Raw genomic sequence first — 15,270 nt, forward strand, 5'->3', positions numbered from 1 at the left:
CCATTAGTACTAATAATGTCCCATTTTGGAAAATTATTGCCAATTCTTGGCTGAAACCACAAAGGGAATTTAATCCTTTTCGTAAGCTTCAGGTGTTTCTATCTGTTAACAAATATCCCATTGGTTCTGTTACAGAATCCCCAATAGGTGGATCCAGTCCCAACACACAATAAACCAATAAATGGCCCGGGGATTGTCAGTTTGTTTTTTGCTATGCACATTAAGGAGCAGGGCTGTTATCACTGACACCAAAATTTACAGGGGACTCATGGGTGGTGAACTTTATAGACTAATTGTAGGATTGAGCAATACCTGATCACCTTATGTATGGGTCTGGTTGGCATGCAGTACTCTTGTTCTCCCTTGGATTCATACACAATAGGAGCCCAGCCTGTTTTTAATACTGAGAAGACAAAGTGGGCTGTGACCCATCTGGGATCTATGGGTAATAGCTGTATATTTGATCAAAATGTAGGCTCTCTCTAAAGGATCAGAAAACACACAAGAATTAGTATGTAAAGCAAAGAGAGAGGTGGAAATTAAATTCTGAGTTCCACAGGTTGGGAGTCCTGCCAGGCTGGACTGACGTTTGTCTCACTCCCTAATTTCCTGAGTTGATTTTTGGCAAGGAGCTGACTTGTAACCACCACAGTGAACACAATAACTATATGCTAAAAAAAGGCAATGCGGAGTCTGCTGAAGTCTGCATGAAAGGCATTGGGCACATGAGGACTCAATTCCCATTGGACTGTCAAAGACTAAAAATGTGTTCAAATCAGTGAGGAGATTGGCACAAAAAATACTTACATTGGGAAACACTCAGATTCTGAAGGGTGGAACTACTTATTCTCAACAGAGAATATACAGATTCCATCATTTGTGGATTCACCCAGAGGGTTAGGTTGAACTAGAAACTAAAAATCAATGGACTGGCAATGGTCCAAATCCTTTAAGCTGTGGTAAATACATCAATCACCCACTTAAAGTCACTTCTCTGTAGCAGCATTTCTCATTCCTCTAGGAATTCTACTTTCTAAAGTCTATGCTAATTACATGCTCAACCAGTATTTTCCCTCCACCCAGTTGAATATGCTTCTTGATATAAATAATCCCCTTAAATACATCTAATCTACCTAAAATAGCTCTTAAATGTATAGTCAATTTAAATTTTAAACTTCACTCAAAAAGTGCAATTGCTCCTTTTTATACATTTTATTTATATATTTCAGGTTTGCAACATAATTTTATGGGATCCTTAAAGATGGTAGAATAATTATCATAAGTAAAATAATTTAGTATATTTTAATGGTTATTTTCATAATTATTAATTGTGAAAGCATGTGTTTGTTTTCCTTTCAAAAATTCCTATTAATACATTAAATGACAAAGTACATATTCTTAAGAACATGTAAAATAATGATTTATTAAAAATGTAATTATCCTAAGATTTTTCTGTCTCTCCTTTCTATTTCTATACAATTCAAATTAAATGAAAATAAATTTTCAAACCATACCTGAATATTTATACTTAAAGTTTATTCAAATTATTATGGTTACTACTTATATATCTGTTTCTGCAAATCAACCCCTATCCCTCATTAAAATCCCCACTATATTCTATTTTAAATTTTTTCTTATTGTCCAAAACTTAACTGATACTAGGCTTTAATTCAAGATTAGATTTTTTTCTCTTTTGCTACTTCACTTTTCACAGTTTCACTTCCTAAGTTCACTATATTAAATGGAAAATCCTGGAAATAATTCATAAATTTTAAATAATTTTTGCTACACTGAATTGTTACCCTACTTTTTTATTAGTGTATCATTGTTAATCTCCTACCATGTATAATTTATAAATTGAACCTTATCAAAGGAGTGTATGTATAATAAAATAAAGTATGCCTTGAGTTCCCATCTACTTTAGCATCCTGGAATGTTCCCCTCCACACATAAGTTTGGAAACCATGGAGATAGTGTGCTTGCTTAGAAATAAGCAGGGGTCACCAAATGCAGCTTTGCAAAGTTTAGAGGCCCTATGTGTACAAAAAGCATGTAGCCAAGAAACAGACAAAGCTACCATATGATCATCAATTAAAACACGTGACCCAGAAAGATTGCTCTATAATAACGTTTAACTATCTTGATGTGGATCTCCACTTCAACCTATAAAATGAAGGTTTATTACATCAAAAGTATTTAACCATGCAATAAGACACAGCCTAGAATAATAGATATCAAACTCTTCCCCATCCCAACACATTATCTTGCTTCCCCCACTTCAGAGTAAAAGTCCTATGGCATAATTTTCATTGAAAATACTCCTAAAAACTGTGGGTTTCATTTTATACCTATCATTGTTACTATATGTAATACTTTAAAATACAAACAGAAACATTTTCTTAGTTATCCATTTGCATGTATCTCTGACATTTGAAATTTGTTTCATTTAAAATGATTAATTATATAAAACAGCATTTAGAATATTTTGTTTCCCCCAATTGCTGTATATGTACTAAATGTTCTAATTTTCTTTTATATTCCACTGTATTTCAGAGGCATTGAGTGAAATTGAAATCTTGATTAAAAGCACATCATTTAAGTAAATTATAGCAACTAATTTATCTTTGGGGTAGAATTATACACTTCAACTAACTGAATACAATTAATATAGACATCATTTAGAGGACTAAAATGGAATTTTAAGAACCTGATTATTTTATTCATAAATGAAGTTCACCCCCACTTTTATTGTATGTCAATAATTTACCTGCATGCTCCACATTGCGGTAGATATTTACACTAAGTTCCTGGATTTTAAACTGTGACTTTCTTTTTACTAATATCTTCTGGGTGATCTGCACTGCCAGAATATTCTGGTGTTTATCCTAAAAGAAACCTGCAAGCTTTACCAAATCTACTCTCTCTCTCTCTTACTTTCTCATTCTCTGTCTCTGATTTAATTGTCCAGATACAATTCCCTTAGAGGAAATTTAAAAATGGGGAAAGTGTAGTTTTATGTTTGATAGGGTACTGGTGGCACTTGGTGCAGCAGTTAGAATGCCACTTGGGGTGCCCACATCCTGAGTCAGAGTGCCTGGGTGGGAGGCCCAGCTCTGCTTGGTTCCAGCTTCCAGCTATTGCACCTCAGAGGACGTAGCTGGTGATGGCTCCCTACCACTCAGGTGAGAAACCTGGATTGAGTTCCAGGCTCCTGGCTTCAGCATGACCCAGACCTAGCTGACACACACATTTAGGGAATAAACCTACAGATGGAAAATCTTTCAATCTCTGTCTGTCTGCCTTTCAAATGAATAAAGTAAATAAAGAAATAAAATGTGAAAGAAAAAGTTTTTTCAGTCACTCCCGCATACTTTTTGATTACCTCACGAAAAAAATAACAATTCTTCCCATCATAGCTTATTTAATTATGATACTTTGAGTACAAAGGACACATCTGTTAGAATATGATACAATGTCAGGAAGGATACCAAGTCACTAATGTTTCACATTATCTATTTCATAATAAAATAAGCAGAATAAACACAAGAAAAATTAGTTAGGTAGTTAGTTAGGTAGGTAGTTAGGTAGTTAGTTAGCTAGTTATATTTAAAAGACCCAGTGGCAGATTGTTGGGGGTGGGGTGGAAGAAGGGACAGCAAGCTCTCCCATCTGCTGGTTCATTACTCAAGCAGGAAGAGCAGCCAGGGCTGAGCCAAGCCCGAGCTAAGCCCAAGCCAAGAGCTCAGATCTCACAAGTTAATGGCAGGGGTCCAAGAACTTGGGCCATAAAAAATAATAAAAATAAAAATACTATTAACACTTGAAAATTGGACATGCTTCTGGACTACCTTGTATGTCAATAACTCTATTTATTGTATATGGATCTGATAAGAGTAATTAATATTTCCTTGACATTATGTTTTACTTGGAGACGTTAAGGCCCTAGTTTCTATTTATTTACAAAACCTATAATAGTTTGTTATGTACTGCTGTCATTCTTTCTGCCTGTCATAGCACACTTCAGCTTATTCCTTAGGCCTGTATTTTGATATCCGTGTCCAACCTTCCTCTGAACTTTATCCCAACACCCTTCTTGAAATTTAGAAATGACTGTTCTACATTCAGATTGACATTTTTCTTTCTGCTCTGTCTGAATTTCTTTATATGATATTTGTTGGATTTTAATTTCAATCTCAGTCCTTTTAGTTCCTTGCATTTTGCAGGGAATGATATCATTATCTTACTTATTTATTTTTTTACCCAGCATTTACTATTTTTTTCTTGTCTTTTAATAATGGACTTGGCATTTGGAACACGATATCTCATGGTAGTTTCGATTTGCGCCTGATACCTTACTGTGTCAAATTCTTTTCTTATAAGTTTGTTGATAATTTAAATTTATTTTCTTGAGAAATGTCTTTTTATATCATTTGCTCATTTTTGGCATTGGATTATCAAAGTGCTATTTTGTGTTACTGACATATTCAGTCCCAGGTTTATGTAAATATTAAATCTTGGATAGTATGCAAAATTTCTCTCTCACTGTAAATATTTTATCTTCATTCTGTTGTTTGTATCCTTTGCTATGCATCAGCCTTTTGGTTTGATTTAATTTCATTTGCCAAGCTTGCATGTATTACTTGTTTTTAAAGGTCTTACCCCAAAAATCAAAACATGCATCATTGTCTATAAGCATTTCCTTTGTAGCTCCATAATTTAATATCGTCCATTGGGTCCTTAGTCCTACATGTTTCAGGTATTGGGGGCTGATTTTTATGTGGAGGGATGGATAGTGATCGTGGGACGTGTGTCCTGGTTCAGTGTTTTGCATGTCGATACTCAGTTTTCTGAGCATAAGTTATCTAAGATTTTGCTCTTCCTATTCTATCATCTATCTTTCTATCTGTCTATCTATCTATCTATCTATCTATCTATCATCTATCTATCATAGCATCAGAGAGAGAAAGAAGGAGACAGAGATTCTTCCATTTACTGTTTACTGCTCAAATGGCTAAAGCAGCAGTGGCTATATTAACCTGAAGCCAGGAGCCAAGAACTCCTGAGAAGTAAATGATAGGGACATAACTAATTAGACCATAATCTTCTACTTTCCCAGAAGAGCAATATGATTTGTGTTGGGAGTTGAGTAGACAGGACAGATAGTAGCACTCCAGTATCAGCACTCCACTGGTATTGCAAGTGGTGGTCTAACCTGATGCACTGTATCAGGCTCCCAACATGTGAGATATTTGTTGAGAATCAGCCACCCTATAACTGTGTCTGTGGTGTCACTTTATGTGTCTATGTGCCTTGTTACTCTAGTACAATGCTGTTCGGGTTGTAACTCAGCAGTACCTCCTTAAAGCAGTTGCTATGATGCTTCTAGCTTTGTTCTTTTCAGTCAAGATTTCTTTAATTATCTTGTGGGATGTGTTTGTGTGTGTACTTCTTTGTGAATTTTATAATATTTTAATTTTATATTTTGATGCTTTTTGGAAAATAGAAACATAATTATGTACTGATCTATTTTGATCCCAAAGCACTTAATATATTTTTATCTCAATCGCTATATAGTTTGTACATCACAAGTAAGTGCAAACAGGGGCATATGCCAGTGGGAAGGCCCTCATCCTATACTCAGAAAGCCTGTTGGAGTCCAGATCCTCATCTTCTGATCCAGCTTACTCCTAATGGACACACTGAGAGGTAGTAGATCACAGCTCAAGTACTTCAGTTTCTTTCACCCACATAAAAGCCTGTTTGAGTTCCTGAATACTGCAGATATTTGAGGACTGAAACAGCAGAGGGAAGATATCTCACCTTCTATCACTCTGTCTTTTGTGTTTCTGCCTTTCAAGTAAAGTGAAAACTAAAAAAAAAAAAAAATTTAAAACATAATTGATGAATATTCACATAAACAACTATTTTTATAGAGAGGATATCTTTAAGAGAACAAGTCAAAATATTACATCAAAATATATAAAAAGATTAAATTTTAGAATGATAAATATAGACACCTAAACATGACCTCTTGTGCATGATACAGCTCTTCAGCTTAACTATATATGTTAACTGTGGCAGTCACTTAAAATCCATTTCTTTATTATTTACCTGACAATGCTTGCTGTAACATTAAACATTGTAAGAGTTCAGTGACCTAACAATGTATATAAAGTTGCTTTGTACTTTAGGAATAAATATATACTAATTTATACTAATATAAAGTGATTATAAAAATGTGAATCCTGCAGAAGAAAACTTAAGTGAAGACTATGTTTAGGATAATTATCAGCAAAATTAATACAGGTTTTTCTACTTACTAATTTACTACTTCTACCTCTGGGCACAGAGCTAACATCAGATGAAAATTTCAAATCATCTTGTATTCTGAAAAAATTTTAAAAACTAATCAATTAATTTCCTTCCTTTGTTTCTTTAAAATCTCTATTCCTCCTTTTAGGAAAAAAAAATAACAAGTTAATTCTACATCCCAGGGAAATAATTATTTATAATGACAGTGGAATTGAATCCCACACTAATAAATCTTACGACTTTTTCCATGATTATATCTGAATTCCAGGGGAGTTATTTCAGATTATGACAATATTATAAAATGAAGGAAGATGAATAATGATCCTAAATGATTTGAAAGAAACTTTACCTGCATTCCAGTAGTTAACTTCTGAAATCAAAGCAAATGTAGACATTTTTAAACCAAAAAAAAAGTTAAATATGAATATCAACTTCTAAATGGAAGTGACCTAGTCCAAAAGAAAAGATTTCTACAATATCACTACTTAAATGCAATATCACTCTTAACGTCTTTCATGAAAATCTCATTTTACAGGAAGTGGCACCTGAGCTGTGAGAAAGTCACACTCAGTCTTTAAGATAAAATTACACCAAAGTGTTTTTGTGATACCTGTGAGGAAAAGTTTTAATGTAAGTTACATATTTTTAAAATTCAGAACTTCTTCACTGTAACTTCTGCCATTTTCAAGCTTTTTCTCAGAATTTCAGAACTCTGAATTGTGGAAAGTTTATCACTGAAATGGTTATAATGGAATATTTTTTCATTAACAGAACAGCAAATCTGTGACATCTTTAAATGTAATTGATCAGGAGAATTGATACCAGGAAATTCAAGTTTTCCATGTCCCCATTTCATAGTTGGTGCTTTTTATTCATGCCTTCCTTCCTTTTTTTTTTTTTTTTTAATCTGCTAGAATAGAATGATTTGGGGGGAGGGGAAATTACGTGTGAAGATGACTAAACACTGGAGTCAGTCCAATAAAGCAGTAAAATTAAAATTAGTACTCTATATATTTTGGGTGTTTTATGACATAAGTTATCTCCTAAGTATGACTTCTTAGATCTTTCATTCTTACATGAGCAATACTGTGTTGGATGTTAATAGATTTTTTATTTTTGAATTATACATTCAGATTGGTAAGGCTTACTTATCAATATGTTTGAGTCTTATATTCTGCTGTTTTCCTCTTATCCTGTGTCTCATGGAAGTTTCTAAGTAACCCTCGACCATCCATTTTTCTGGAGGACTCCTAGAATTGCAGTTCCTTAGGTTGCAAGAGGAACTTTGTCTTTTGTTTTTTAGCAACCATCTAGCGAAAACAAAGAGGGTTTGTACTGTGGTTTCAATGTGTCCCTCAAAACTCCTTGGTCGGAGCCTTAATTTTTCAATGAGGTAGTATTTGAAGATCAGGGCCACAGGAAAGCTTTTGTGTAATTAGAATAGAATTTTCATATAAGAATTAATACCTTTCTCCCATGAGTGAATTCTAACTCTTGCTGGTCTGGATTAGTTACTGCAAGAATGTATTCCTATACACAATGTCTACCACTCCCATTCTCCCTCTTCCCTCTCCCTCCTACCAGTTTCTTCCATGGGTCGAAGCAGCACCGGGTCCTCATCAGACACATGCAACAACTTCATCATGGTCTTTCCAGCCTCCACCACCAAGAGCTAAAATTAACCTGCTTCCTTTATAAATTATCTGGTAGTCTGTTATGGCAAGGGAAAATGTTATGTAAATCTTTCTGCTACACAGTAAAGTTTTTCTGTTCCTAAAAAGTATGTCTTGAATTCATAAATAACACTATTTCAGAGACAATGTGTCGTAGGGAGCTTAGTGGATTCCCCTATATGATGCTCCCCCCCACTGACTGGACTCACAGGTTACATATATGTTAGGCACAAAAATACATTATAATAAGAAACTCTATTATATGTGCACTACAGAGTCAGTATTTATCTTGAAATTTTTCATTATAAAACAGTTGTTCATCTTCTTGAGTTACGACCCTTTTGAGAATCTGATGAGCAAACATTATCGCATGGTCCAGTGTGCAATGCATATTACCTACAAATCATGAACATCAATAAAAAATTCCCACAGCTTTGAGGCTGATATTTACATAACATTTTCTAGTTTCTGGGTGGCCATAGGTCTTTGCTGTTTCACTAAATACCTGTGGTCTCTAGCACAAGAGTGAACTTCTATTTATCCCTCCTTCTCTTGTCTAGAAAATCATGCATCAAGTAGTCTACCAGCTCTGAGATTCTAAAGGGTTGTGTGCATTATCATTGTGCAATGCTTTACTACTTCTGTTACCACTATAAATCTTACAACAATTCTCTCACTGTCTACAACTCCCTGCTTGTGACCCGGGAAAGCAGTCGAGGACGGCCCAACGCCTTGGGACCCTGCACCCGCGTGGGAGACCTGGAGGAAGTTCCTGTCTCCTGGCTTCAGATCAGCGAAGCACCAGTTGTTGCAGTCATTTGGGGAGTGAATCATTGGATGGAAGATCTTCCTCTCTGTCTCTCCTCCTCTCTGTATATCTGACTTTCCAATAAAAATAAATAAAATCTTAAAACAAAAAAATGCTTGCTCAAGAGATAATGATCATGCACCACCCATGCACATACAGAGAGGCTTAGACAGAAAGTCACACCTTGACCTTATGTCATAAAAATATTTTTAATTATTTGACTGCATTGACAAATAGATTTCCCCTTTTTTCAGCAACTATAAAGCTTTTTCAGAACTATCCTTTTTAAATTTAGATATAATTTTAAAATATTAAAGATAGAGTAAAAATATTCTTTAATATGCTGTTTCTAAATCCTGTCTACCAATGGATGACAAGTAACAATTTGTAACAAATCTGCTAGAATTTAATTTATTGATATCCTTTGATATTTATGAATAGCCTGTGTTAATAGTGTGTTGATGCATGTCAAAGAATATTTTAGATACATGACATCAAATTATTCATATTTTGCATCTTGATTTCCAATTGTCATGACCCCATGAAAATAACCTATGTATCTTCCCCATCCTAGGTAAATCTACATAGCCTTCTGCGGTGTCTATATTCACTGTGCTCCAAGAGTGAGTCATGCACAGTACTCTATGGCTGCCAATTTGAAGATGGAATACATTTTCCTCGGGTCTGCGTGTTGACAGATGGAATCCTGATTCAAAGAGTGAATGCATATTTTACTCTTTTAAACTCAGCCAGTTTTCCTTTCAAACCAGTTGTATCAATTCTCATTTTACCCACGTTTCTCCATATTTTCTGCTGCATGGAAGAGTATCAAACATTAATGTTTGATAATTTGATAGACAAACTCCATTGCTATTTTAGTTTGCCTCCTTCTGCTTTTTTCCCTGCTGCAATGAAATTGTGCAGATCTTCCTGAGTGCTTTCATAATTTCATTTATGGCATCTTTTGTCACGTACAGAAGTATCAAAAGTTGAGAGAAGCATTGTGGCATATAAGGTTAAGCTGCTGCCTGTGACACCGTCATCCCATGTGAGCACTAATTCCAGTCCTAGCTGCGCGGGAGGATGGACCAAGTGCTTGAAATCCTTCACTGACACAGGGGCCCTGTATGAAGCTTCAGCTTGACTCAAGTCTAACCACTATGACCATTTGGAGAGTGAAGCAGTGATCAAACTATCTATCATCTATTCTACTATCCATCTATCTGCCTATTTCTCCTCTCTCATAATTTTGCCTTTCAAATAAATGAAAAAAATCTTTAAAAATTTTAAAAGATTATAGATGATATTAAAAAGGTAGTTAACACTGAAAGCACAGTTCTTTACGCAAATTTGATACATAAATGGGATCCAAGAGCTTATCAAAACATTTAGTTATGCTCAACATTGATGATATTGAAAAGTTTTAGAGGATAATTGTCATGCATATTAAAAAATACACTCATATAATCTAATTTTTAAAATAATTTTCTCGGGTGTTTAATATCTGTATATAAATGGAAAAGAAAACGTGCGTCAAAGATTGTTAAGTAATTTGCTCGGGAACACTTTTTGAATCTTCTACTTTGCCTCAACTCTGGGTCTTCTATTATATGGAATTGCTGTTGTCACATGAAATTGATATTGTCACTGAATTGTTATCTTATAAATGAATAAATAAATATTTGAATATACCCACACATATATGTATATATTTGAAAAGCAGAGTTACAAGGAGAAACAACAAGAAAGTGAGATTTTCCATTAACTTGTTCACTCCTCAAACGGCCGCAATGACTAGATACAAAACTATGAGCCGGGATATTGTTCTGGTTCTTGCACACAGGTGCAGAGGCCAAGGATCTAGACCATCTTCCACTGCTTTCCCAGGCTCATCAGAAGGAACCTATATTGGAAGTGGAGCAAACAGGACAAGCTGACAGCCTTACAGGATGCCTGTGCAGCATGCAATGGCTTTTCCAGATACACTGTAGTGCTAGCCCCAGATCCCATGATTTCTAGCTGGAAAGATACAACTGCAGTTGAAAATGTTTTCACTGGAACTTAATTAATGATCAACATTAAGAAGGAGTTTAATCAGCATCGTTGCTGAGGTGCAACAGGTTAAGTCGTGGCGTGCAACACCAGCTTCTCTTGCTGAAGTACCAGTTCAAGTCTTAGCCGCCTTATGAATTCATCTGAAAAAGCAGTGAAACTCCTGCCACCCACATGGCTAATCCAGATGTGGTTCTAGCCTCCAGATCTCAGACTAGCCAAGTTCTGGCCTTTGTGGCCATTTTAGAGAGCAAACCATCAGATGCAAAATTTCCCTCTGTTTCTCCATCTTGCTCCATGACCTTACCTTTCAAATAACTATATCTTCTTTTTAAAAACAGGTTTAAGCATACGGACAAGCATCCAAAGAGAGCAGAGAATGTCAATATGAGCTTGTGCTTAAAAGCTGGTGAGCTGCTCTTTATCAAGGAGAAAACTAGGACACACCCTGATAACCCAGTGGCTAAATCCTTACCTTGCATACACCAAGATCCCATATGGACACTAGTTCATGTCCTGGTTGCTCCACTTTCCTTCCAGCTCCCTGTTTGTGGCCTGGGAAAGCACTAGAGGATGGCCCAAAGCCTTGGGGCCCTGTACCCATGAAGGAGACCTGGAGGAAGCTTCTAGCTCTTGGCTTCTGATCAGCTCAGCTCCAGCCATTGGTAGCTACTTCAGGATTGAAGAGGTGGCTCCAAGATTTTTCTCTCTGTCTCCTCTGTCTCTCCTTCTCTCTGTAAATTTGCCTTTCCAATAAAAATAAATAATTTTTTTTAAAAAAAGAAATGGAAGTTAAATAAGAAAGCTAAATTCCCAAACAAAAGCTTGGAAGATATGCTTTTATATACTGATGTGCTTTTATATACTCCTTCCTAAACAGAATGCATCCCAGAATGTTTCTGATTTTTTTCTTAAGCAGAAGCCAGGCAAGTTCATGTTGCTACATAGAAGAGACATTGATCTTATTTATAAATCGGGCATTCTCCAATAGCTAATTTCTCACACACACACACACACACACACACACAGGGATGTGTTTGTCAACATTTAGAAGAAGGAAGCTGCTTTTTCACTTTCCTTTCCATTTCCTAATTTTCTAGACAATTATTTGCTCCTCACTCCCAGCTGATTGTTCCTCAACACTCTACATCCACGACGCCGATGGACTATTAACACCTCCTAGCTCTCCCTTTTCTGAAACGGTGAGCGCTTCAGATTCACCTCTCTTCCAAAAACTCTGCTTCTTTCAAGATTATTCATAGCTAAAATGAAAAAAAAGTAGCTATTTAAGTAGGAATAGCAACAATAGCTTCTGTAAACTTCCTAGAATTACTTGTTTATGACAGCCCAAATGGCTGTTCTCTTGTGTGAAGTTTCAGTCCAACTGGAAACAGTTGCATAAGGCTCTAGAAGGCTTCCTGATACTCTCAACTGACCCACAGCGATGACATTTCTGCCACCACTGGCTTCTGTATCTGCTGTGTTGGACTCTCCGGGAGGGAGAAAAGCAATATTGATACTACACATTATATACTAAGCCAACTTCTGTTTTCAGGAGCTGAATTATTCTGTCATTTGATTATCAACCCTTGTTTTCCATTAGTTTCTTATCATTTTGTTTTAATTAACAGCTTGATGAGGGGATAGAAATGAGATAAAGCACAACACTATTGCATAAACCGTTGCTTCTGACATCAGCTTAAGGGATTATTCAGTTCAGGAGATACAGTAATACATAAATGTATATGTGTATTTATGCATATACGGATATATACACATGTATGATTTCATTTACATATTTGAGCTATACACATTAGCTACAGCTTCTCTTTGAAGAAATAAGTCCAAATTATTCACATTTGACACTTTGAATATTAAATTCAAACTTTTGTGACCTAAATTATCTCAAGATCTGTATTAGGTGTCACAGCAAGGCTATAATAAATGTAAACAATTTGCTTATTCAAGAAGGTTGAAATTGCCATGAGAAAATGATAGTGTAATTGTAAGAAAGTGTTAGCAATATGTGAGACCGAATTTTACTGACAGATCTAGATAATTCTTACAAAAACAGGGTAAATATAGGTAATGAAAAAAACTAACTATATAACAGAGACCATGTGTGAAATATGTGCATGGGGAGGGCACAGGACATATTAAGAAAATTATTTGACCAAAATTCTTTAAAATGTATCATTTTATGGGTTTTTGCACTGAAGTTTCATAGGATCTGAGATGTGATTTTTATTGAATTGGTCTGTTTGTAATTTTTTTAAACCTATCCTTTAAGTTAAGCCTTTTTTTTTCCATTTAGTTGGAAAGATTTTTTTTCTTACCTCTGACTCTTACAATAACATTATTATTTATAGTGAATCAGGGTAGAATATTTTGCACAGTAAAAAAAATTTTCTTTTTATATATTTACAAATGAGATACATAGTTGAGTGTGTTTGATCAACTTTTTGGTGGCAAAAAGTTTTTGTGTCTTGCTGAAGCACCTCATCACTGTAGAACTGTACTTTTCCCTTTTCTAACTGAAATTGTAAATGTGTTAAAGTGCTTTCTGGAATAAACATCATTTCATTACTTTTTAGTGTGTGCGTGTACTTAAGAACTTTTTTACTTTTCATTGAGAGGCAGAGAGACCAAGACAGGCAGCTTCCATCCACTGCTTCACTCGCCAAGTGTCTGCATGGCTGCAGTTGAACCAGATCAAAGCTGGCAGGTGGTCTCCCATGGAGACGGCGAACTGACCACCTGCACCGCAGAGTATGCAGGTAGCAGGAAGTTGGAATCAGAAGAGGTGATATTCAATGTCGGGTGGTCCAATATGAGACGCAGGCAATTCACTTAGTGGCTTGACCACTACGCAAAAACAGCCATCCACACATCACTCTCACTTCCGCCTAATTAGAGTACTCAGAGCAGGCAGGGGTTAAAGTAACTTAGTAATTAATCACACATCCTTTTTATTTCTTGCACTTCTCATATATGTCCCTTATGTCTATATTTTTCTTAAATAATCTGTTTTTCTCTCCCTCACTATTCATCAACAATTTTACTTGGCTTCTTCTTCTTTTTTGTTGTTTAATTTATCTATTTTTATTGGAAAAGCAGATATACAGAGAGAAGAGGAGGAGAGAAAGAGAGGAAGATCTTCCATCCGATGGTTTACTCCCCAGGCAGCCGCAACAACTGGAGCTCAGCCAATCCTAAGCCAAGAGCCAGGAGCTCTTCTGGGTCTCCCACGCGGGTGCAGGGTCCCAAGGCCTTGGGCCATCCTTGACTGCTTTCCCAGGCCACAGGCAGGGAGCTGGATGGTAAGTGGGGCCGCCGGGATTATTACTGGCATCCATATGGGATCCCGGCGCGGTCAAGGCAAGGACTTTAACCACTATGCTATCACGCCAGGCCCGTCTTAGTTTCTTTATCACTTTTTACATGCGATCAAAGCAGAGCCCCAGACGACAGTACTGATGGCTTAAGAATTTGGATTCCTATCACCCATGTGGGAGAACTGGATTGAGTTTCTGGCTCTTGCTTTGAACCTTGCCTCAGGGCAGTCCCAATGCTAGCAAACATTTGAAGAATAATGGATGAGAACAATGTGTATCAAGTAAATGAATATTTTAAGATTTATGTGTTCAAATACTGCCTTCTTGACTGATGTCTTATGCTTTATCTCACTATGCTAATGACTATGAATAATTCAACAAACACAATTGCTGTCAACATCTTAGATACTGTGAGTAGTGAAGGTAAACCACTTTTGTCCTGTTTATTTGTATAAGTTTATTCTGATCTTGAATTTTAGATTTGTGCTCTAGTTTAAATATTACCACAGTTATTTCAATTTTGATTGTGACATGAAAGATGCCAAAGCCAAAGGAAATATTATTTGAATTAATAGTACTGTATAATAACACAAGATACAAGATACCATACTTTACAATAGCCATTTATGGCTTAATAATATCCTTCCTGATAAACTTTGTGTCAGAGCTAAAGTGGAACCAGTATAATAACATGCTTTCTTTATAGAAACATTGATAAAAGATTTTCATGACTGATGATAAATTTGAACTGGCTTCCTACAAAACCAATTATTCAGCTACGTGGCTTTCCCAAAGAACACATTTGCATGATCCTGAAGTTTATTGCTAGAGAGTCTCTAAATAATAATCAAATCATAAAGCCAGAGAAAGGCGTTTTAGATTGCCAAATAATTTTCACAGAGAAGCTTGTAGAACTACAAAGGAGGCCGGTCCTTAGCAATCCTTCTTGTATAATTACAGAAATAATGAGGTGGGCTTCAAACTGCACGGAAGTGTTGAGAATGAGAGAGCAAGACTGTTGAAATCCATTTCATGGTTCTGTTGTACAGATCTAATCAGGCAGGTTTTACCTTGTGACATAAATTGGTCT

Source organism: Ochotona princeps, chromosome 11 (genome assembly GCF_030435755.1).
Source record: "Ochotona princeps isolate mOchPri1 chromosome 11, mOchPri1.hap1, whole genome shotgun sequence".
Classification (NCBI taxonomy): domain Eukaryota; kingdom Metazoa; phylum Chordata; class Mammalia; order Lagomorpha; family Ochotonidae; genus Ochotona; species Ochotona princeps.